Source organism: Loxodonta africana, chromosome 11 (assembly GCF_030014295.1).
Source record: "Loxodonta africana isolate mLoxAfr1 chromosome 11, mLoxAfr1.hap2, whole genome shotgun sequence".
NCBI classification, from domain to species: Eukaryota; Metazoa; Chordata; class Mammalia; order Proboscidea; family Elephantidae; genus Loxodonta; species Loxodonta africana.
Window position 1 is genome coordinate 93,526,081 of NC_087352.1, and position 24,615 is coordinate 93,550,695.

A 24,615-nucleotide genomic window follows, 5' to 3' on the forward strand; every position below is an offset into this window, starting at 1 on the left:
CCAATTCAACAATTTCTGCATGTACAATTCAGTGACACTGATTACATTCTTCAAGTTGTGCAACCATTCTCACCCTTCTTTTCTGAATTGTTCCTCCCCCATTAACATAAACTCACTGACTCCTAAATTTCCTACCTAATCTTTTGAGTTGCTATTGTCAGTTTGATTTCATGTAGATAGTTCTTAAAAGAGCATAACGCTTAAGGCAGAGGTTCTCTACTAGTTAAGCTAAACTATTGCTTTTTTTTATTGCTTAGTTCTAAGAAGACTTTAGGGGATATTTTCACTTTAAGGTTTAAAGATTATCTTAGGGCAATAGTTTGGGAATTTATCCAGCCTCCATGGCTCAAAAATGTCTGGATTCCACAAGAATTTGAAATTCTGTTCTCTATTCCCCCACTCCCCCTTTTGATCAGGATTCTTCCATAGAATCTTGGATCAAAATGTTTAGTAGTGGTAGTCGGACACCATCCAATTGTTCTGGTCTCATGGCAAAAAAAGGTGGCAGTTATTCATGGAGGCAATTAGCCTCTGTCTTAGTTATCTAGTGCTGTTATAACAAAAATACCACAAGGGAATGGCTTTAACAAAGAGAAATTTATTCTCTCACAGTTTAGGAAGTTGGCAGGCCGAATTCAGGGTGACAGCTCTAGGGGAAGGCTTTTTCTCTCCTTTGGCTCTGGAGGAAGGTCCTTGTCATCAATCTTCCTCTGTCTAGGAGCTTCTCAGTGCAGGGACCCTGGGTCCAAAGGACAAGCTATTCTCCTGGCTCTTTTTTTCTTGGTTGTGTGAGGTCCCCCTGTCTCTCTGTTTGCTTCTCTTTTGTATTTCAAAAGATATTGACTTAAAACACAACCTAATCTTGTAGATCGCATCCTGGCTTATTAACATAACTGCCTCTAATCCTACCTCATTAACATTATAGAGGTAGGATTTACGACACACAGGAAAGTCACGTCAGATGACAAAATGGTGGACAGTCACACTACACTGGGAATCATGGCCTAGCCAAGTTGACACATATTTTGGGGGGACACAATTCAATCTATGACAGACTCACATTTCATTTCTCCCTCCTATTCCTGAAGTGCCTTCTTCCTCTCTTGCTCCAGGCGAAAAGAGAAAAATTGTTCTACTCTGGATGGCCTCTTGCAAGCTTTTAAGACCCCAGGCACTACACAATGAATTAGGAGGTAGAACAGAAGCACTAAACAAGTAATTAGGCTGATTAATGTGATATCTGCTGAAACCATGACTCTAAACCTCCAAACTAATAAACCAAATCCCATGATGTGTTTGGTTGTACATAAGCAGCCTCAGAGGCTGCTCTTTTGTTGTTGTTGTAAATATATCTATCAAGCAACTCTTGCCAGTTCAACATTTTACAGGTACGCAACTTATTGGCAGCAATTACAGTAATCGGCTATGCAACCCTACCCTTAATCAATGTGAATTTTCCATCACCATAAACTAAAACTCAGTACTCCATAAGCGGTAACCCCCTTTTCCCTTATCTCTCACTCCTGGTAACCACTAATAAACTTTATTTCTTAGTATTTGGTGGAAAGTGCCAGTGTGGGTATACAAAGAAATGCTGCTGAGAGGTTGGAATCAGGTAGAGCAGACACCTGCAAATAGTAAGAGTCTATCTGTATGCATGGCTGGGGAGACAAACATCTTCCTAAAATGGATTACTGCCATGACACTGTAAATAAAATAGACCTTAAATATTTAATGTGTGTAGCATTAGGTAAGTTCTTGGCTGAAAGCAACAAGAGAAGAGGATTTTCAAGAAAAGTCAGGGACCTGAACAAATTGTAATTAATCATTAAAAGAACACTGTAAATAATCCAATTTTTCATCCTTCTTTTTTGAGAAGGTAATTGATTTTTAAAATTATCATCATCGGCTCTACAAAGTGAGTTGTTGATGGTTGGATCAATCTTCTTGTTAGGCTTTTCCACTCATGGAGAATTGCAAAATATATATTTTGCTAAACACAAGAAAATGAGACCATATCCAAGAATCTATGATCACGGTGGTTTCAAAATGTGATGCAGTCACATGTTTAAAAATATCCTTGAGGCAACTGAGAGGGTACATTTTGGTTCGATATGCTTCTCTTGTGTTATTGACATTTTCCTATCTTTTATGAAATGAAATGGGGAAATTCTCTAAAATTTAAACAACTGATGTAAACATAAAAAAACTGAATACAAATATGTGGTGAATGGGGCTTATCAAAAATGAGTTGTTTTTCACAACTGGCTTAACTTTTAGCTACTGAAAAATAATTCAACACATTTCACATCATTGAAGACTTAGCAAAAAAAAAAAAAAAAGCTCCCAATAAATAAACCCTCACCTGGACAGCTTCACTGGAGAATTCTACCAAACATTCAAGAGAAGAGGTAACACTAATACTACTCAAGCTATTTCAGAGCACAGAAAAGGGAAGAATACTCCTGAATTCGTTTTAGGAAGCCAGCGTAACATTGACACCAAACCCAGACAGAAGCCACAAAAAAAGAAAGCTACAGACCAACATCCCTCAAGAATATATGATGCAAAAATTCTCAAAAAAATTCTAGCCAACAGAATTCAATAGCATATCAAAAAAATAAATACATCATGACCAAATGAGATTCATATCAGGTATGCAGGGTGATTCAACATTAGAAAATCAAACAACATAATCCACCATACGAATAAAACAAAAGAAAAGGATCACATGATCATATTAATAGACACGGAAAAGGCATTTGACAAAGTCCAACAGCCATTCCTGATAAAAACTCTCAGCAAAATAGGAATAGAAGGGAAATTCCTCAACATGATAAAGGCATTTGTACAAAACCAACAGCCAACATCATTCTAAACAGGGAGAGAAAGAAAGCATTTTCCCCCTGAGAATTGGAACCAGACAAGGATCTTTATCAGCACTCTTATTCACCATTTTGTTGGAAATCCTAGTTAGGGCAATAAGGCAAGAAAAGGAAATAAATGACACCCAAATTGGTAAGGAAGAAGTAAACCTATCCCTATTAACAGATGATGTGATCTTATACACAGAAATCCCCAAAGAATCCACAAGAAAGCTAATTAATAGGCAGTTTTCAAAAAACTTTTTTTTTTTTTCAAAGTAGAAGGATACAAGATTAACATACAAAAATCAGTTGGATTCCTCTACACCGACAAAGAGAACTTTGAAAAGAAGTCACCAAATCAATACCATTTACAATAGCCCCCAAGAAGATAAAGTAAAGAAGAAAAAAAAAGATAAAGTACTTAGGAATAAATCTAACCAGGGACATAAAGGACCTATATATATATAAAAAAAAAAAAAAACTATAAAACACTACTACAAGAAACCAAAAGAGACCAACATAACTGGAAAAACTTTTTGCTTTTGGATAGGTAGACACAACACTGAAAATATCAGTTCTACCCTAAGTGACATACAGGTACAATGCAATACCAATCCAAATTCCAACAGCATTCTTTAACGTGATGGAGAAATCACCAATACTATATGGAAAGGTAAGAAGCCCCAGAAAAGGAAACACTACTGAAGAAGCACAAAGTGGGAGAATTGAGAACCCAGCAATAACTCCATCCATTTCTGAGCAGTTGATATTTGACAGAGGGCCAAAGTTTGTTAAATGGGGAAGTAACAGTCCCTTTAACAAATGGTGCTGGTGTAACTGGATGTAAGTCTGTAAAAAAATGAAACAAGGTCCATACCTTGCACCATACACAAAACTAACTAAAAATATATGAAGAACCAAAATATAATATCTAAAATGATAAAGATCATGGAAGAAAAGATAGGGACAACACAAGAGGCCCTAATACATGGCATAAATAGTGTACAAACCATAATTAACAATGCACAAATACCAGAAGAGACACTAGATAACTGGAGCTCCTAATAATTAAACACTTAGGCTCATCAAAAACATCACCAAAAGAGTAAAAAGAGAACCTACAGACTGGGAAAAATTTTTGGGCTATGACATATCCGACAAGGCTTTAATCTCTAAAATCTACAAAATACTTCAACACCTCAACAACAAAAAGACAAATAATCCAATTAAAAAATGTGCAAAGGGTATGAACAGACACTTCACTAAGGAAGACATTCAGGCAATCAACAGACACATGAGGAAATGCTTGAGATCACTAGCTATTAGAGAAATGCAAGTCAAAACTACTATGAGGTACCATCTCACCCTGACAATACTGGCACTAATCCAAAAAACACAAAATAACAAATGTTGGAGAGGTTGTGGGGAGATTGGAACTCTTATGAGCTGCCTGTGGAAATGTAAAATGGTACAACCACCTTGAAAAATGATATGTTGCCTCCTTAAAAAGATAGAAATACCATAAGATTGAGCAATCTTACTCCTAGGGATACACTTTAGAGAAATGAGAGTCATCACACGAATAGATATGTGTACACCCATGTTCATTACAGCATTATTCACAGTAGCAGAAAGATGGAAACAACCTAAATACCTATAAACAGATGAAAGGAGAAACAAAATAGGGTACACACATACAAGAAATTTGAAGTTGTCAAGGATTTCATTTTACTTGGATCCACAATCAACAGCCATGGAAGCAGCAGTCAAGAAATCAAAAGATGCATTGCATTGCGGAAATCTGCTGCAAAGGACCTCTTCAAAGTGTTGAAGAGCAAAGATGTCACCTTGAAGACTAAGGCGCGCCTGACCCAAGCCATGGTATTTTCAATTGCATCATATGCATGTGAGAGCTAGACAATGAATAAGGAAGACCGAAGAAGAGTTGACACCTTTGAATTGTGGCGTTGGCAAAGAATATTGAATATACCATGGACTGCCAAAAGAACGAACAAATCTGTCCTAGAAGAAGTACAACCAGAATGTTCCTTAAAAGCAAGGATGGCAAGACTGTGTCTTATATACTTTGGACATGTTATCAGGAGAGCTCAGTCCCTGGAGAAGGACATCATGCTTGGCAGAGTACAGGGTAAGCGGAAAAGAGGAAGACCCTCAACGAGGTGGATTGACACAGTGGCTGCAACAATGAGCTCAAGCATAACAACGATTGTAAGGGTGGCACAGGGCTGGGCAGTGTTTCGTTCTGTTGTGCATAGGGTCGCTATGAGTCGGAACCAACTCGACGGCACCTAGCAACAACAACAACAACACATACAAGAAATACTACTCAATGATAAAGAACAATGATGAATCCGTGAAACATCTCATAACATGGGTGAATGTGGAGGATATTATGCTGAGTAAAATAAGCCAATCACTTAAGGACAAATATTGTATAGGACCACTATTATAAAAACCAAACAAAAGGTTTACACACAGACAAAAGCATTCATTGATAGTTAAGAGGGAGGGGAGGGAGGAGGGGAAATCACTAACTGGATAGTAGACAAGAGTTAACTTTGGTGAAGGGAAAGAGAACACACAATATGGGGGAAGGCAGCACAACTTGACCAAGGCAAAGTCATAGAAGCTTCCTAGATACATCCAAATACCTTGAGGGACAGAGTTATTGGGGCTGAGGGCTGGGGAGCATGATCTCAGGGGACATCTAAGTCAAATGGCATAACATAGTTCATAAAGAAAATGTTCTACACCCTACTTTGGTGAGTAGCATCTGGGGTCTTAAAAGCTTGTGAGTGGCCATCTAAGATACATTTATTGTTCCCATCCCCTCTAGAGCAAAGCAGAATGAAGAAAACCAAAGACACAAGGAAAATATTAGTCCAAAGGACTAACAGACCACAGGAACACAGCCTCCACAAGGCTGAGTCCAGAAGAACTAGATAGTGTCCGGCTACCATCACTGATGGCTCTGAAAGAGATCACAATAGAGTCCTGGACAGAGCAGGAGAAAAATGTAGAACAAAATTCAAATTCACACAAAAAAAAGACCAGTCTTACTGGTCTGACAGAGACTGGAGAAACCCCTGAGACTATGGCTCCTGGACTTCCTGCTAACTCAGAACTGAAGCCACTCCCAAAGCCCACCTTTCAGCCAAAGATTAAACAGGCCTTTATTAAACAAACAATAAAACATGTGAGGAAAGTCCTTCTTAGTTCAATCAAGTATTCAAGACCTAATGGACAACACCTGCCTAAAAGCAAAGATAAGAAGGTGGGACGGAAGGAAAACTGGACAAATGGGCACGGGGAATCCTGGGTGGAAGGGGAAAGGGGGACAGTGATGACATATTATGGGGATTGTAACCAATGTCGCAAAACATTTTTGTATAAATTTTTGAATGATAAACTAAAAAAATTTAGAAAAAGGTATTTTAGTCCAGTGCTGTGCAATAAAAATTTCTAAAATGATGAAAATATTATTTATCTATGTTGTTCAATAGAGTTGCTACTAACAACATGTGATTACTGAGCACTTGAAAGGTGGGGTTGTGTTACTAAGAAACTGTACTTTAATTTTATTTAATTTTCATTAATTTAAACTTAAATAACCACATGCGTCTAGTAGCTACAGTGTTGGACAGTGCAGTTCTAGACAATATGACCCAAGAAATGTACATTCCATTTAATATTGATAGGTAGCCCCCACAAAAAAAATCTTCTTGGAACAGAAAGAAAAAGAGAGAAGTGGAAGAAAGAAAGGAAGAAGAAGGAAGGGAGAGAGAGAGAGAAGGAAAAGAAAGAAAGAAAAGGAGGGAGGGGAAGGAAAAAGAAGGAAAGAAAGAACTTCGCAGTTAGTAAACTTGGGTAATATTGGGCTAAACAAACTTAAAGGCATTTCTCTTTATGGAGGTGAGCAATCACTACAGATCTTCGGAGCATTTTACCAGGCAATGTGGAGCTCAAGGACAAGGAAATAATAAGAGGAGCATTTACCATGTTTGACCACAGAATATTTTCCTTAGAATAGCCTCAGTGCATGTTTAGGAGGTTGCAGTCTGAGTTGGAAAATGATCCTAAAGTCCTTCCTTCTTTTCAGCACCCACATACCCAAAAACCAACTCGTCAACTCTACCTTCTAAATACTTTTCTCATTTATTAAGCTCATTCCTCACTACTATTGCTTAAATTTGGCCTTCATAATCTCACATTCCTGGAGTCCCTGAGAGTGCGAATGGTTAAGAGCTTGGCTGCTAGCCAAAACGTTGGAGGTTCATGTCCACCCAGAGGCACCTCAGAAGAAAGGCCTAGCAATCTACTTCTGAAAATCAGCCACTGAAAACCCTGTGACACACATTTCTACTCTGACACTCATGGGATCACAATGAGTTGGAATTAATGGAAACTGGTTTTTGGCTTTTTTAACCTCAATTGCCCTCCCTGCAGGAGTCTCGCCCACCTTAGCTCTGCTACCGTCCCAGTGTTACCAAATTAAACTGCCAAACAGATTGATAAACTGCTTGTGTATTTCAAATATTCACCATTTTCCTCTATTCCCATCTGAACTTTAGAAGTGTCACTGGTGTAATAATTGGGATCTTGGTGGATCAAGAAGGTAGTATCAAAGTAATATCATTTGCATACATTTTGACTACTGTGTACCAAATTCCTTTTTAAACTTTATACTTCATGACTTTCATATTTGGTATTTTTTTTTTTTTTTTGAGTTATTTCACTGACCACATGTACAGTAAGGAGCAACTTCAGCTCAGTCTATAAATTTTTTGTTGTTGTTGAATTGCGCATGAGAACGCTAACCACATGTTTACATATTCCACTCAGTTCAGAGAGCATCGTGAAGCACTTACTATGCTCCTCTCACTAGAATCCCAAGATGAATAAGACATAAACCCTGCCGTCTAGGAGCTGATGTCTATAAAGGGAGGCAGATACATGAGAAAATAGATTTCAGTTCAGTGTAATGGATACAGATAACGGATATTCCAGCAAATTATCTGGTAAATCAAATTATTTAAAGAAAACTACAGCTCGCCCACTCATAAGCTGTTTTCTCACCCTCTCTACTGTTAAAACGGTCTTCATTTAGAACCTCTTCCCAAGTCGTTAGTCATTTATGTATTCTCCCATAAACTACCGGGAAAGTGCTAACGGCTTGTGCCCCTGTACTCAACATTCATGTATGTCATTCAGAGATGGAACATTCCAGGTAGGACAAGCAAGCTCCTCAGGCTTATGAATTGACATCTTTTGTTCAGTGATGTGCTTCTGGGTCCTTTCTTTGGTATTTCGCCTTTGGCTTACTCATTTTTCGCTTTATCTTTTTTTTCCCCTTGAAATAGTCCCCTGAAGACTTTTTTATTAAACATACTTTCTCTTTGGTACCATTTTTATTTTTTAATCTCTTAAAACCCACCACCACCCACTCTTCTCCTATTTTTCTTTTTTACATCTTTCCTTTAATCACCTGTACTTTCTCAAGTCAGAATTAACTTCCTCGTTCCTTAATTTTCATTGTTTATGCTCCAACTCCAGCTGAAGATCTTTTTTGTTATCCATAAATTCTCTCTATTAAAACTTATCAGCAACTAAAACTATTAATTTTATTCTTATTGGTATTGCTTCTTCCTTTATATAGTTTTTAAAACATTTTCTGATATCTTTTTTGAAGGAAGTAGAGATTTCATCATATCTCATATAACTTTTAATCTTACAGGAATTTTCTCATCTTTATTATACCCAGAAACCCAGTGCTGTCGAGTCAATTCTGACTCATAGCAACCCTATAGGACAGAGCAGAACTTCTCCATAGAGTTTCCAAGGAGCACCTGGTGGATTTGAACTGCCAACCCTTTGGTTAGCAGCCATAGCACTTAACCACTACACCACCAGGGTTTCCCATCTTTATTATGTTGCTGCTAAATTTTATTTCTCCTGAGAAATTAATTCCTCCATTAAGCAGCTTAATCATATTTTGTTTCACAACCTTTATTAGTTCTTATACATAAATCTTACCTGATCTACTGGCTCACTCCTGTTATTTAGGGTTTTTAGCCTGTAGGTTCAAATAACAATATTTCGGAGCTTCTATTTCTAAATGTAAGGAGCTCTAGCGGAGCAGTGGTTAAGTGATTGATTGGCTGGTAACCAAAAGATCGGTGGTTGAAACTCACCAACAGCTCCCTGGGAGAAAGCTGTGGCAGTCTGCTTCCGTAAAGATTTACAGCCTTGGAAACCCTATGGGGCAGTTCTATTCTGTCTGATAGTGTTCTTATGCATTGGAATCAACTTGACTACAGTGGGTTTGGTTTTTGGTTTTGAGCTTTTTTAGGCTTCTTAAAGCCAAGGTCGCTAATTTTCTGTCTGCTTTACATTGAATTGTCACACATGCCTACTGAGAATTATAATCTCTCAAATGTCAACTTTAGGTGTAGTAAACAAAAAATTCACCCTTAAATGAGGAGCTTTCCTCTGCCGATACCTGTGAAAGCACAGACCAGTGCATTTATCCATATGAAATGTATTGGTTTTGTTATTTGAAAATAAATTTAGTTGGCTTGAAAAAAAAAATTTTGTGTGTGTGTGTGTTCTCTTAAAGTTGTTTGCATATTGGCATTGTTTACAAAATAGATCCCTATTTTATGCAGTGTTTTTCACACTTTCTCTGTTTTCAAGGCAGATTCTAGGTTCTTTTTCTCTTTCCTCCAGTGGCTCCTTTCATCTCAGACTCCTTCTGTTGGGTCCCTGTGGGAACAGAGCAGCATTTCCTCTAGGATTAGGTGTTCCCTTCTCTTTTAATTTCCCTGAACTCCTTTTCTACGATATTGGCTTTCTTCTGTGCAAACTTCAGGCAAAACTACTTTTCTGAGTTATTTATTTCCATATACTTTTCCAGTGTAAGAACAATATTTCCTCTGCTGAATTCTGGCTGGATAGTATTTAGCCTTAAGTGCTTATTTTCCTTTTCCTCCTTCCTCCCCTTTCCTCAACTCCTGAGTGAGAGATACATCTTATTTGTCTTTCCTGAAGATTTTGCCTGCTGAAGTTTTCTCACAGTACTTCAGGAGGTTCACCTGCATTTACGTCATCAGAAGTAGAATCTCAGTAGAATCAAAAACACAGAACTTGACAAGAGGCAAAAATAATCCTGAGGCCCAGATCCACAGTTACACTGAGTAGCTGTGTGATCTTGGGAAAGTGACCTACCCTCTTTCAGCCTCATCTTCCTCATCTGGAAAGTGAGGATGTGATAATAGCGTCAACGTCACAGGACTATTTTAAGGATTTTTGAGATGACATATGGTAAGCTTTTAGCATAATGCTTTGTACTTGGTTAGCATCAGATAAACACCAGTAATATTATATTCTTCATATTCTTCCCTTTTACTTTGAACTTTCAAGATAAATTTGCTGATTCACATCCTTCACATGATAACCCAATAACTCTGTGATTTGTGTTATTACACATTTAGAATCAACAAAATTACAATGTCTGTTTTTTTTTTTTTTTCCACACTAGAAAGCTTTCCATGGCTAGATCTTAACCAGGAAAGATCCCTGAGCCATGTCTATAGTAGGTTTTTGGCTGTTTTGTGAGCTTCAATTCTTTTTTCATCATAATTGAAGATGACCTAGTATGTGTCGGAGCCCGTACTCCCAGTGCTATAGTTCTATTTTGAACGAAGTCTGTCCAAGCATCAGAATATGTGCTAACTGTACTAAAAAAAACTAATTTGTCTTGATGGAGTTTATGCTACAGTATTCTGTACAGCCACCACTTCAAGCTCTGAAGAAATTGAACAGTCTTTCACTTAGGCCTATACTTGAAATCAACACTAACTTCTTGCAGCCATGGCATTTCTTCTTTTGGCAGAAAATCTAGAGTTCACTTAGCAAATGGGTATCTTAGGAAACATCAGAGATCCAGACAAAAATCCCTGCTTCTACAGGATTTATCATTATGATAAATCATACAGTATACTAGAACTATACATTAGTTCTACAAAGATGAGCAAGGTATGATTGGGGGTTCTGGAGCCTAGAATTTTAAATAGAATTTGTCAGAAGGTGAGAGTTGATCAAGATTTGAAGGAGTTGAGGGAGTTAGATTTGTGCATATCTGGTGGAAGAATGGTTCAGACAGAGGAAAGAGCCCATGGAAAAACTTAAAGTTGGAAGCATGCCTAATGTGTTAAAGACTAGCAGGAGGCCAGTGTGGCTAGAGCGGATGAACAGCTGGGAAAGCAGCAGAGGATGTGATCCTATAGGTAATAAGAAACAGATTGTGTAGGGCTTTGTAGGCCACTGTAAGGACGTTGGGCTTTACCCTGAGTGAAATGAGACCACTGAAGAGTTCTGAGGAGAAAAATGCCATGTTTTGATGTAGTTTTAAAAGGGTTATTCTGGTTAATGTATTGAGAATAGACAGTAGGGTGTGGGGAGAAAAGTAAAAGCAGCAAGATCCTTTAGGAGACTATCACTGTAGTTCCAGTGAGAAACAGATTAGACTGTGGTAGCAGTGCAGGTGGTGAGGAATTGTCAAAATCTGGACCTATTTTGGAGGTACAAGCAACAGGATTTCCTGACAGGCTGAATATAGGATTTGTGAGAAAGAGAAGGGTCCAAGGAAGACTACAAAGATTTTGGCCTGAGAAATTGGAAGAATGGTTTTCTGTCAGTGGGAATGGGGAAGACTGGGTGTGAAGATCTGGACATGTTAATTTTGGGACGTGTTTTGATCATTCGAGTGAGTAAATCAAGTACACAGATAGATATATAAGTCTAGAGCTTATTTAAGTAGTCCAGACTCAGTATATACATTTAGAAGTTGCTGGTATTTGGGAAGGGGGGTTAAAGCTATGAAACTGGGAAAAAAAAATCACCAAGGGATGAAGTATAATTAGAGAACAGAAGGGACTAAGGACTGACCCTAGGGATGCTGGAATATGGAGAGGTCACGGAGAAGAGGAAGAACCAACAAAATAAGCTGAAAAGAGACAATCAGTAACATCCCAAAACTCACTGCCATTGAGTAAATTCCAACTCATAATGCAGAGGAAACTTAAAGCATCCTAGAAGCTCAGTGAAGAACATTGAGCCAGGAGAGAGTAATCAGCTGAATCAAAGGTTCTGATGGGTCAGGTAAGATAAAGACTGATAATTGACCATTAGATTAAACAACGTAGCAGTCACTGGCGACAGTGACATGTACTTTTTAAGTAGTTATGGTGAAAGCTTGATTGGTGTGAGTTTAAAACAGAAAGAGAAACCAGGAATTATAACAGCAAGTATATGCCACACTATGGCTCTTACTACAAGGGGGAGCAGAGTGATGAAGATGGTAGCTGGTGAGAGAAGGATGTCAAGCTTTCTTTTGTTGTGTTTTAGCTGGTAGAAAATAATATCATATTTTTATCCTGATGCAATTCTACAGTAGAGAGAAAATTGATGATATATTAAAGAGGTGGAAGAATTGCTAGAGAAATGTCCTTCATAAGTGAGAGGGGATGTGATCCAGTGCGTGAAAGGAAGTATTTGTTTTAGATGGGAATAAAACTTGTTCATCTAATAATAAGCAGGAAATAAGAGTATATGGTACATATTATGTCAGATTGTAGATACGGTCATGGAAATCTTTGAAAAGTCCCTTCTGACTACATCAATGTTCTTGGTGACATAGGAAAAAGGTCAGAAGAAGCAAGTAGTGAGACTAGAGGAAGTGATGTTAGAGCTTTGAGAAGAGAACATGTATGAAATGGTTATTCAGGACAATGGGAAAGTTTGTAAGTTTAGAGGTTTGGAAGTCCATGGGCTAGAAAGATGAAAGACGGCGGTGAGAAGGTGAGCATGAATCTGAGCTCATGGAAGAGTTTTAGTTGTTGGTAATGACAAGGTCCTGGGGATGAGCTATCAGGTGAGTTGCTGATTTCAGTAAGAGGATTAATCATTGGAGGAAAAGAGTTTAAAGAACCAAGAACTAATATGTTTGAAAAGGAGTAGATTAAAATTATAAAGAAGTAAAACTGAAGAATTTTTCATGAAGAAAAAATTTAAAAATTAAATCTAATTTCTTACAACCTATGCTTTTATTACCACAAATAGGATCCTCGTGTCTATATTAAATTTTGCAATCAAGTTCACTATTGATTTACTTCCTCCTGGAAAATCTAGACAGACGGCTTACAAAAAGTGTTGGTAAGAAACAGGGAGTTAAAGCCTGCTCAAATCATAGTCTTAATAATTAATGAATAAAATTACAAAAATGTTTTTGAAAAACAAAGTAATTCAGTAAAAACATTAAGTAATCTAAACATTTGAAACCAGAGAAAACAAAAGCAGTCAAACCAATATAGAAAAAAAGGAAACTGCAAAAAGCATAAAAACAGAGCAAAAAGCAACATTCTATAAATAGCCAAATTATAAGTTATTATGATTGCTCTCAATGAACAAATACTAACTCATGTTGAAAATATTTCTTTAACATATAAATTCTGATTGGGTAATACAGAATTCAAAACACGTCACTATTAAAGGAAGAACACACATACAGTGAAAAAAAAAAAAAAGAAGAAGAAAGGAAAAAGAGGGGCAACATGGCACCATAGACAGAAGCACCACACTGTCCCTCCACAGCAAAGACCCAAAAAACTAAGCAAAACAGAGACAAACCTCATTCCTGGAACCTGAAGTGTCAAATGAAGAGATAAAGAACTCACCCGAACACCAAATGGAATAAGAAACTGACAGAGAACAGAGAGCAAGGAGAGATACGTGACGTGCGCCCCTATGAGCTAACACAGCACAGACTCACCATCTTGGACTCCTGTTGGATATCAGCAAACAGGGAGCACGGGAAAGCAGCTTCACAGGGTTCCCAGCAGGAGACAGAGCACCCTGTAACCAGCGATATATGCTTTCCTAACTCCCACCCTTCTTCCCTCCTCTTTGGCCTGCTCTGCTTCCCACCAGACACAGCCTCTTGGCCAGGAGGAAACTGCTTTAGCCCCAGGGCACTTGGATTCTGTTGCTGGTGTTGCTCTTTCCCATTTCTTTTGGCTTCTTCCATGACTCTCACCACCTCCCCCTCCTTTCTCTAGAACACCTGGCTCTGTGTGCCATCTTTCCTTCTTCTTGAAAGGCTGTGAAGCACCGCTCAGCTGGGGAACCACTCCCCCAGCTCGTGACACCACACTGGTGGGATTCTCAGGGTTTTTTTTTTTCCTTTGTTTTCTTTTTGTGGTTTGGGAGCCCTTTCTAGCCAGGCTGCACTGCACGGCTTAGGAGCCACTTCCCCAGTCCGTGCAGCCCCTGAGGGCATTTCATTTTCTTTCATTTTTTTCCTCTCTTATTTCCTGCCTGTCTTTCTTCATTTCTCAGTTCTCGTCTCTCTATACTTACCTTCTTTCTTTTCCTGTCTCCTGGATAGCTGGTGCTGTATGACATCTATACTCCCTCTAGCCAGGCTATACTACACAGCCTGAGAGCCACTCCCCCAATCTTTGCGGCCACACTGGTGGGACTCCAGGGGCTTTTCTCTCTCCCTATCTCTTTTTTTTTTTTTTTCCAAATTTTTATCTAGTTATTTTTTTCTTTATTTTTCCCTTTTTTTTTCTTTTTTCCTTTTCCTTCTTGGTTTTCTCCATTTCTGTTTCTCAATTCTACTACAATGGCAAGATCTTTTAACACTCTTTTTTTTCTTTGTTTGTTTATCATTTGTTCTTGGCTCCTGTTTCTCTCTCCTCTCTTTCCTCTTTCCCATACACATATTAGCTCCACACACCACAACCACCCCTCCTTCCTGCCTACCTGCAGTATGTGCCTGGCCCTGGCCATTGGACAAGAAGGTGAAAAGTATTGTGACCACAGACGAGCAAACAACAAAGATCACACAGTCCACCTGCTCATACATAAACAAATAAAACAAAAAAAAGGATGAAAAAAACAGATCTATAATTGATAAACAAAGAAAATAACTACTGAATATCCCGAAGACAGCAGACAATATCAAAACATATATATATATATATATATATATAAAGACAGGATGATTCCAGTACGCTCCAAAATAAAACACCAGATGACTTTCCAGGAGAAAAAAAGGCACTAGAACTACCTGATAGGGGATTCAATCTCTAATATTCAGAGCTATCCAGAGTTGAAGCAAAAAGCAGACAAAAATTAAGAAAAAATAGTCAAATTTATGGAAAAAGTGACAAATTCATGGAAAATACAGACCAAAAATGGAGGAATCAGAAAAATAATATAGGGAAAAAAATGCCTAAATTAATTAATTAACAACTATAAATCCTACAAAAACAACAATTAGGAATCCAAAAGATAAACAGGATTTCAGAAATGGACAGTGTCATAGAAGGGCTGAGGAGGAGCTTTGAAACAATGGAAGACAGGATAAGTGAAGTGAAAGACAAACACTTGAATACATCTGTTTGAGGAAAAATCAGAAAAAAGAACAAAGAAAAATGAAGAAACCCTGAGATTATGTGGGATACAGTCAAAAACAAAAATTTGCAAGTGATTGGAGTTCCAGAACAGGGGGAGAAAATCACCAAAAGAAAATCACCAAGGCATATCCTAATCACACTTGCTGAAACCAAAGACAAAGAAAAAGCCCTGAGAGCAGCTCGAGAAAAACAAAAAGCCACAAAAAGAGGAGAAACAAGACTGAGCTCTGATTATTCAGCAGAAGCCATGCAGGCAAGAAAGCAATGGGATGACATAGATAAAACCTTAAAAAGAAAAAAAAAATGCCAACCAAGAATAATATATCCTGCAAACTCTCATTCAAATATGATGGTGAAACTAGGACATTTCCAGATAAACAGAAATTAAGGGGTTATATAAAAACCAAATCAAACTTAAAAGAACTATTAAAGGGAATTCTTTGGTCTGAGAACAAACAACATCAGAACACACACAGCCTGAATCTAGGACACAAGATTGTACTAGTCAGATACCAGCCTAGGAAACGAACTCTCAAGGACTGTCTAAAAGCAAAAGAATTGCAGCAGTGGTCAAGAGAGGTTAATCTGTAAATGACAATAATGTCAGAGCAATAAAAGAGGGAATAAACAGTATAGGTATGGAACTTTCTAATGGAGAGGAAGGCAAGGTGATACCAAGTAATAATAGGCTGGTTCAAACCTAAAAAAAGAAAGATAAATTTCAAGGTAGCCACAAAGAATGTTAACAAACCTACTCATCAAAATAAAGAAGAAAAACGTAAAGTCTCAATAAAAACAAAAGAAATCCACAAACAAAAAGAACTCAGCACGAGAGAGTAAGAGGAACAAAGACAATGTCAGCACCACAGAAAAAGCACTGCAAAATGACAGCAATAAGCTCACACGTGTCAACACTCACACTGAATGTAAAAGCCTAAATGCACCATAAAGAGACAGAGAATGATAGAATGGGTTAAAAAAAATACAGGATCCATCAATATGCTGTCTACAAGAGACGTACCTTAAAAGCAAAGATATAAATTTATTAAAAATCAAAGGATGGAAAAAAATATATCAAAAAAACAGCTACCAAAAAAGAGCACGAGTGGCAATACTCATCTCAGATAAAATGGACTTTAAAACAAAATCCACCATAAAAGACAAAGAAGGACACTATATAATGATTAAAGGGAGGATCCATCATAAAGACTTAGCCATAATAAACATTTGTGGACCCAATGACAGGACTCCAAAATACAAAAAACAAATCCTAACAGCACTGAAAAGAGAAATTGACAGTTTCACAATAGTAGTAGGAGACTTCAACACACCACTGTCAGTAAAGAACAGAACATCCAGAAAGAAACTCAACAAATATACAGAAGAGCTAAAGGGCACAATCAGCCAACTTGACCTTATAGACATATATAGAACACTACACCCAACACTTGCAGAATACACCATAATAAAAAGATTGAAACAACCTAGATACCTATCAACAGATGAATGGATAAACTGTGTTACATACACACAATGAAGTATTATGAAACGATAAAGAGCAATGATGAATCTGTGAAGGATCTCATAACGTGGATGAATCTGGAGGGCATTATGCTGAGTGAAATAAATCAATTACAAAAGGACAAATATTGTATGAGACCACTACTATAAAAACTCATGAAAAGGTTCACACGCAAAAGAAACAATCTTTGATGGTTACAAGGTGGAGTGGGAGGTGGGGATGGAAAAACACTAAATAGACAATAGATAAGTGGTAACTTTGGTGAAGGGTAAGACTACACAATACTAGAGGAGCCAGCACAACTTGTACAAGGCAAGGTCATGGAAGCTCCATAGACACATTCGAACTCCTTGAAGGACTGAATTACTGGGCTGAGGGCTGCGGGGTGCATGGTCTCAGGGAACATCTAGCTCAATTGGCATAACATAGTTTATAAAGAAAATGGTCTACGCTCTACTTTGGTGAGTAGTATCTCAGGTCTTAAAATCCTGTGAGAGGCCATCTAGGATATTCCACTGGTCTCACCCCTTCAGGAACAAGGAAGAATGAAGAAAACTAAAGATACAAGGGAAAGATTAGTCCAAAGGACTAATGGACCACATCTACCATGGTCTTCACCAGACTGAGCCCAGTACAACGAGATGGTGCCTGGCTACCACCACTGACTGCTCTGACAGGGATCACAATGGAGGGTCCCAAACAGAGCTGGAGAAAAATGTAGAACAAAATTCTAACTCAAAAAGAAAGATCAGACGTGATGGCTTGACAGACACTGGAGAAACCCTGAGAGTATGGCCCCTGGACACCCTTCCAGCTCAGGAATTAAGTCACTACTGAGGTTACCCTTTAGCCAACAAGTGGACAGTCCCATAAAACAAAATGAGACTAAAGGGGCATACCAGCCCTGGGGCAAGGACTAGAAGGCGGGAGGTAACAGGAAAGCTGATAATAGGGGACCCAAGGTTGATAAGGGTGAGCGTGGACATGCCATGGGGTTGTTAACCAATGTCATAGAACAACATGTGCACCAACTGTTCAATGAGAAACTAGTTTGTTCTGTAAACCTTCATCTAAAGTACAATAAACTAAGAGAAAAAAAGGAAGGAAGGAGAGAAAGAAAGAAGGAATGAAAGAAAGGACATTGGACAATGGAAAATTTTATCAATTTATCAGGCAATGAAAAAAAAAGTAGGAAGCAGTAATAATCCATCAGCCAATAAATATTTACTGAGTACTTATTAAGTGCTGGGCACTCGAAATACAGTAATCAACAAGACAGTTTTTCCGTACTTTCATTGGTAATATGAAAAATGGTGACTGGGTGTTTCTGGGACGAAAAACTCAGCACCGCTTGATTAAATTCTTGTTGCTTTGAAGAAAGACAGGCAACCTAATACGGTGAAAATCATGAGCTTTGAGGTATGGCTGACCTGTATTTGAACCCAAGCTTGACTAATTACTGAATTTGTGACCTTGTGTAAATTTCTTAAACTTTCTAAAGACTCTAAATGTCCTTTTCTATAAATGAGCATTGAGTGACTTTGGAGGATTAGGAGGGTGGTGGTTAAAAAGAATAATGAGTACAGCCTGGCACACAATAGTATTCAATGCGTATCTGGTGAAAGAAAAAATAATTTATTAATAAATGAGAAAATGACAGTGATTTATCATGGTTTTCAGTTTCTCAAGTGATATCTAGTATTTGGGAGAGTCAGGATTCAAATTCAGTTGCCACTTCAAAGTTGCTATTTTTTCTACTATGCTATACATACATGAGCCCTGGTGGCAAGTGACTGAAGGATGTGGTTGCTAACCTAAAGGTCTATGGTTCGAATCCACCAGCTGCTCTACAGGAGAAAGATGTGGCACTCTGCTCCTGTAAAGACTTATAGCCTTGGAAATCCTATGGGGCAGTTTTACTCTGTCCTATAGCTTTGCTATCAGTTAGAATTTACTCGACGGCCGTGGGTTTCTTTTTTTTTTTTTTTTTAGTTTTTATACACGCATGGAGTTCCTGAGTGTTTCAAAGAGTTAATGCACTTGGCTGTTAACCAAAGAGTTAACACTTTTAGCCTTGTGGGTATATTGATACACATAAGCTGGACTTATGAAAAAAAATTGTTGTTATTACTAACTACAGGGATATTTTCATAAAAAATAATAAATTTCTGCTGAAACAGGACAAAAAATTTATAGACAGTCATTTTAGGGTCACCTCCTTTGAGAGTGTCACCTGGTGCAGTTCACACCCCCGCACCCCCTGTAGTGACACTACCAGAGAGAAGGACCTACCTCCAGAGCTGACAGGGAAAGCCTTTCCCTAGGGCCAGCACTTTGAAGTCAGACTTCGAGCCTCCTAATCTCTGAGAAAATAAATTTCTGTTTGTTAAGGCCACCTACTTGTTGTATTTCTGTTATAGCAGCTCTAGATAACTAAGACACTGCAAATATTCAGCATTTACAACAGTTGCCATTGAGTCAGTTTTGACTCATGGTGAAGCCATGTGTTGCAGCGTAGAACTGTGCTCTGTAGACTTTTCATGGCTATGGCCTTTTGTAAGCAGATCACCAGGCCTTTCCTCTAACTCACCTCTGAGTGGGCTCGAACCACCAACTTTTCAGTTATAGTCCAGTGCTTAACCATTTGCATCACCCAGAGACTCTCATCGTTTACAGTGGAGCTCATTTAAAACTTTTAGTGACTTTGGGAAATGGCTAAGGGTTTGCGTTCTTGTTGTTAGTTGCTGTTGATTCCATTCTGACGCATAACAGCCCCATGTGTGCAGAGGAGAACTGCTCCATAGACTTTGACCTTTTGGAAGCAGATCATCAGGCCTGTCTTTTGAGATGCTGTTGGGTGTGTTCAGGGTGTTATTGGCCCCCACTTATTGATGGAATGACTGAGATTCAGAGACATTAACAGCTTTCCTGGAGTCACTTAAAGAGGTTTATCCAAAACTGGGCCCCAGACTAGACTTCTTCAATTACAGTTTTCCTATATTAAAAGCCATAGAGTCATTTCCTACAGAATTAAAGCAAAACAAAACAAAAAAACATTGCCATCGAGTCATTTCCCCACTCAGAGACCCTGTAAGACAGCACAGAACTGCCCCATAGTGTTTCCAATGAACAGCTGGTGAATTCAAATGGCCGACCTTTTGGTTAGCAGCCGTTATCACTTAAACACTGAGCCACCTAATAGACCAGAGACAGATGGCCACTCAGAAGCTTTTCAGACGCCAGACGCTACTCACCAAAGTAGAATGTAGACCATTTTCTTTATAAACTATGTTATGCCAATTGAGCTAGATGTTCCCTGAGACCATGATCCCCACTCAAACTATGTATTCCTTTAGCTAAAAAAAACTTATCTGGATAACACCACAAGTAACCACCCCCGCTCAAAATAAAAAATAAGAGAAACAAAAGCCCACTGCCATTGTGTCTGCTCTGACTCACAGCGACCCTAGAGGACAGAGTAGAACTGCCCCACAGGGTTTCCAAGGCTGAAAATCTTTATGAAATCAGACTTCTCTATTTTTCTCCCACAAGCAGCTGGTGAGTTTGAACCACTGACCTTTTGGTCAATAGCTGAGTGCTTTAACCACTGCGCACCAGGGTTCCTCAAGTAACCACAGTACACACTAAAATCAATATCTTCTTTAAAAAAACCTCTTTTCAGAAAAATGACCAGAGAGAAACTAATGGTGTTTGAAAATTATACAGTCTACCTTACTGAAAAATGTCAAGAATCAGCAGATTTCTGTGAAAAGGATCACTGTTAGGCTGTGGATATTTATTTGGATTCGATTCTTCATCTTGACACATTAAAAACATTTTGGCACCCCTTTTTATCATCTCCTGTTCTTTCTACCACTCTTCCTATTGTTTTTAAAGAATATTTTTCCTTTATTTATTTCTTTCATTTTGCTTATTCCAAGCTCTTTTCTTTCTTTTTTTCTTCTCTGAGATACGATTCCTTTGTTTTCTCTTTTTCTCACTGAGTGCTGGGAATGATATTTTCTCAAAGGTGGATTTAATGCTCTGGAGTTTCTCTGGGCTAGAAGTTGATTCATTTGAGTCTAGAGTCTTTGGCGTTTTTGGGAGCTGAAGGGGAACACAGCTCCCCTCACGGTCAAATTGAAGTGATGATTCAACCTTGCCTCTATAAAATATTTCCTCAACTGTCACAGAGAAGCCACTAATACAGACAGTTATTGGTGACTGATCTTTTAGCCTTTCCTAACATTTTAAGCCAGAAAAAATAACCAAGTAAATTATTACCTGTTAATTTATTATTATCTATAGAAGAAAAATTAGGTATTGACAACAGACACATGACAGAAAGATTTTGGGGTGATAAGGTTTCCTAGAATCTCTCAAAACATAAAACACCAAAACCATTTAAAAAAATAGCTTCCAAATACTAAAAGCCACTTATAATTTGACTCTGATATAATTTAAGGTCTTAGATACCTAAGAACAGCAAACTCGTAGTTCTGAGAGAGCTGGATATCCTTAAAATGCATGCATCCTGGAGATGAAGGTGATCGGACCCATTCTCACAGCACTGATCACCAGGGTGTATTTTACTGTAGCTGAAAACAGGTTCAGTGCTTTCTGCGTACATCCTCAGCCTAAGGGCCACACCCAGCCTCCCCACCACACACACGCATAGCCTACCCCACTGCCCCAGCTCCCAAAACTGCAGACTGCTCTTTTATTTTACTTTTCCCCATCCCCAAATCATCACATTTCAAATTTTGATTGTTTCAAACTGATATTTCAATGTTAAACCACCAACACCACGGCTGTCCAGTCGATTCCGATTCATAGCGACCCTATAGGACAGAGTAGAACTGCTCTGTAATAAAAACCCACCTCTACTGCGCTAACCTTTTTTTTTTTTTTTGAAGATGCTGTTTTGTTTGTTTAAGACTTTGAGAAGAAAGAGAAAGAGAAGCCCCTTGAGAACAGGATCTATGTTATTTTCGACCTGGATATTTTTTTTGGTAAATGTTCACTGATATTGACCTATAGAAAGGTGAATAAATCATAGGTATGAATGTTTTTTTTTTTATTTATGAACTTTAGGCATAATAAATTCATAAAAATCAGTTAAATTTACATTGTTATGCATATGACCGAAATATTACAGTTACTACAAAGATTAATTTTCATGTAAAGTCATTTTGAAAACTCTAAGTTAATATTGTTTTCATTACTTTATGAAAGGATTTACTGAAGGGCCTCTTTATCCAGCAAGAAGCCATGGTAATTTTAAATTGTAATTGGTTTTAAAAAATCAAATTTTAGAAATACCTTTCAAAGAAAATAAAGCACTCATGAGCTAGTAAAGTTGTAGAGTTAGGGTAAATAAAAGGGAAAGAGCATTGTCTTTACAGTACTTCAGTCCAACTCTGCAGGCATGTCCACAGTAACAAAGGGCAAAGGGAGAGGAAGACATGTAATTAAAATGCTAATTAAAACAGAACACCTATGGGCTCAAACAAAATAGAAAATTCCAAATACTGTTATGCTTTTAAACAAAAGAAAAGCACAATTTTAAATTACTGTAATCTGTATATTACGCCATACCCCCATTTATAGAGAATTGAGTAAAGTTATGTGAAAATGTTAATAGAGTAAATCAGGGCAAAGGCTGGTGGAAACCAGAAGACTCATATATTCTGAGCAGTAGAACAATTTTAAATTTTAGGACAACGGATGTAAAAATAGTTGACCTCAGCATCCTGAGAATTAATTGAATCAAACCAATGCTTTGCTACTTTCACCCTTTCTCCTCTAAGAGACGTTCTAATTGTGTCTCAAAATAGTTCTCTGTGGTCATTACTGCCATTTCCTTCACAAATCAATGCTAACGCTATCCCTGTTACACATGCTAACTAGAGAATCTCTAACCCAGGAGATGTTAGTGAGTCGACAGCAGAGAAGCTTCTCGCAAGTGGAGTTTATGGAATTCATTCATTCATTCAACTAATATTCCCTGAATGTCTGCTATGTGCCAGGAATGATTCAGCCAATGCACAATACACAGGCGAACATGGCAGTTTCAGCTTTCAAGTGTAAATTTCAGTATAATTAATGAACAGATGCAGAGGACAGCATGGAAGAGAGGTATAGGAGGAAGGACAGACCACAAAAAAGGAGGCGTTCACGCAAGCACACTCCATTGACCTAGAAATTTCCACATGAAGATGTTCTGAGGGTCTAGGAACATGACCTGTGATTCTATACAAAGTTTGGATTTGAAGAAATTTATGAGTTAAGAGCTTTTGAAATTTGTTTGGGCCGTGCTGTGTATCACTTAGTCGGGAGTGGTGGCCAATGCTTTAACTGGCCTAGGAAGGCATGGGCCCCCTGCCTCAGGCAGAAATCAAAGTAACATCATGGTGGGTGGCAAAGGTAACAAGGGGTTGATTCAGGGTGCTCAACTGGAGAGAGAAACAGAGGCTGATAGCCCTTTTCCTGCTCCAGAAGATAGCCATGGATCTGTCTTAAAGATAGAAGATCATGAGCCAATTTCTTGGTTTAGATTTGTGGAACTACCATTTGTGGGTTTAGGCCTTGAATACAATATTTATTTGCACTTCAAATTAAATTATTAACAAGCAACTGGCAGAGCTGCTTTAATTTCAAAGTCATTCCCCGACTCTCCTAGCTGTGACTGGACTTCCCAGGGGCTTTGGCTGCCAGTGCAGGGCAGGTGATTAGCAAGTCTTTCAAACTGCAGGTGGAGGAGGCTGAATAAATTTCAGAGGTTAAAGACAAAGATGTAGAACACGGTTTGAATATGCCAGTAAATTGCTGCAGGAGTGGTAAGCTTTGGGAAGAGCTGGTGACTGAGAGCTACAGATCCATAGGCTGTTAGAAGTCTCTGGGAGAAATATGATTCAATGTGTAGAATTGTGAGATTGTTAACTAGTTCAAAGCAAATGTCCAAAGAAGGAGGAGAACCACTCCACATGTAGTCACGGTTTGAGGGACTGTTGTAGAATATCATTCAACAAGATGCACTTTTACTGATCAAATCAGTAACACTTGGATAAAGTTAGCGTAGGAGCAATTTACACCAACTGTCTGTGGTAGCTTGTGTGTTGCTATGATGCTATGCCACTGATATTTCAAATACCACCAGAGTTACCCATGGTGGGAAGTTTTCAGTGGAGATTCTAGGCTGAGACAGATTAGGTTTAAAGGCCCATTGATCTATTTCTGAAAATTAGCCAATGAAAACCCTGTAGATCACAACAGAATATTGTCTAGTATAGAGCTGGAAGATGAGCCCCTAGATTGCAAGGCACTCAAAATATACACAGTGGCTGCAACCATGGACTCTAGCATACCACTGATCTTGAAGATGGTCCAGGACAAGCAATGTTTTGCTCTATCATACATGGTTTCTCCATGACTCAGAGCTGACTCTGTGGCAACTAACACCAACGGGAGCAATTTGTAACCAAGCATTATTGAGCAAACCTGGACTCCACAACAACTCAAGGGTCCACATAAATTCTTGTTCGAGTGAAGGCGAGAGATATACCCTTGGAACATACTGGCGCTCAGGTAACAAGCCTGAAAACAAAATTCAGAGTCAAACATCAGCAAGAACATGAAGGTCTGTAGGTGAGGTGTGCTGCCTCAGGCTTCCAATGTTAGAAGCAGGACAGCCTTGGTGCCAGTGGGAGGGACTAGAGATAGGTGT